Genomic DNA, 2,346 nt, shown 5'->3' with positions numbered 1-2,346 from the left:
ACGGAGGCCCCTTTATTTTGTTAGATACCCAAGCGTTAAAATCACCTGTCCAACATACGAGTTCAAATTCGCTTATGATGTTTAAATAATTGAGTTCGATTTAAATTCATTAACCGCCGTGAAATGGCTGAAATATAGCCAAAACGGCGTAAAACCATAATCAATCAATCAATTTCATTAAAGGCATCTGGTGAGCTGTATGGTGGAAGAAAGGTATCAGCTGCTGCTTTAATATTGCCGACAACAGGCCCACGGTCCCTCACGTCCACCTGAATAGCGCTGCAGACAATAATTTTCAATGGACAGCTTAAACATAGAATGATTTTTTAGAAATGAAAATAAATTTTCCTTAGCTTTCCAAGTCTTTTCAATACCCAAGAGTAAAATAACTGTGTATTGAATATAGATTTATTTAGATGTAACATCATTGACAGTCCTTTGTGTACTTCTGATAAAGTAGAAGATGCTTACCATTTCTTTTTCTCATGTGCAAAATACACCGCTCCAAGAAATGACCTATTTAATGCTATTTTTAGAATGGATAATATGCATATAGTAGACACGCATGTTTTATTATGGGGAGATTACGCAATCAGTACCACAGCATTTCCTATGTTCAGTTATTTATAAAGAGATCTGGTCGTTTTTGAGTTGATGGAATGCGATTACTTTGTACGTACTACATGTATATGTTAATCAATTGTACATACATATCTACAGATATAATTTATTATATAATGGCTTTATGAAAGCAAATCATTTTTGACCTTTGATACCTTTGTGTTTCATTTCTTGAACATTATCATATGTAATCAATTGTCATATAGGAGAGGGCGTTCTAAGTTTTAAGAAACTTGTGCTCAATCCTTTTGTTACATGTATATCATCTAGACAATAAAATACGTTCAAATCAAAAGAATAGTTTGAACATTCATAAAGTGTATTCTCACTCCAAAGTTATTGCTGCCTCAAAGCCGTATTGGTCCGGAGTCACGAATTCCATAATTTTGTTAGCAAGATATATGTTTTGATAACCATGCATACATTATTCCTTCACAACACACAGCAGCAAAGAAAGAACAAGGGACGTTTTCAAATGCATTTTCAATTGTTCACTATAGACTCATTTTGGTCCCACCGGAGAGACAGAAACCCTGATTCAGGAGAGACAGGAGCCCTGATTCAGGCGTTAGAAATTTCACAATATTCCACCGGAGAGACAGGAGCCCTGATTCAGGCGTTAGAAATTTCACAATATTGGTAGGAAGCCGCTTTCTCTTGTCATGGATATAGGCCATGAATTTCCGAATTTTGGAAGAAAGACGCTTCTACCTTCATGATTACTATGCAGTTGGATGTCTAATGATTCTTTCCCAATTTTTTATTCTATCGACTAACATAGGAGTTGGAAAGGGGAGGGAATGCCATGACGCCCTACCCTCTTCGCAAAACGTAATTAAGGACCTAGCTACCTTCCTTACCTTTCACCAATGAACGATTAATGAACGTTAGTTACTCTCCCTCCTTATCAATTCGCAAAAGTTTTACATTTATTAACAAAGCTAGCCTCCTTCGTTTGCTTGCGATGCATGGATGTATCAATCGATGCAGGTATATCCAGCAGATATCTAAGAGTTACTGCTCTTGATACACCCGCGACTATCTTAACTCTATACTAAAATATAGATTTGAGTTTTCCGTCAGTCTTGACTAATAAGTGGCGACGAATAAAGAATAAATTTGTTATGAGTGGCATCGGACCACTATCATCTCCATCAAATGACATTCATTTTTTAAATCATCGATAATTAGGTTCCAAGTTGGAATGGAAACCTAATTAATGTCCGACCTCTCATTAAAATGGTTGATATCTTTCATGTTCCCTTCACTTTTTATCTCAACAAGAGTTCCACAGGCCTTATCGGTCACCTGAGTATTGGTGAAAAGTATCACCAGCCCCCAGGGTTATGAAATCTATAATTTTCCAGTTCTGCACTTTTAAGCTAAATTCTAATATTCAGCAAGCAGTATAAAACAAGATAAGTGGCCATACTGAAAGGACTAAAAATATGATATGTTATATCAACACCATATGACTATTTTGGGGCCCGTCGTTGAATCAGAACCCTTACCCCAGGGATCCTGAAATTGACAATTTTGGTAGAGGCATTCGCGCTCTTGCTTTTACATTAACTCTTATTCGACATCAGGGCGAGTAAAGAGGTAAATATTCGAACATTACATGTTACATTACACAAACACCTTACATGTACGGGCCTCCGTGGCCGAGTGGTTAGAGCATCGCGCTCAAAATCACGCGGCCTCTCACCTCTGTCGGGTTCGAAT

Source organism: Ostrea edulis, chromosome 4 (genome assembly GCF_947568905.1).
Source record: "Ostrea edulis chromosome 4, xbOstEdul1.1, whole genome shotgun sequence".
NCBI lineage: Eukaryota > Metazoa > Mollusca > Bivalvia > Ostreida > Ostreidae > Ostrea > Ostrea edulis.
This window is presented reverse-complemented; position numbering follows the sequence as displayed.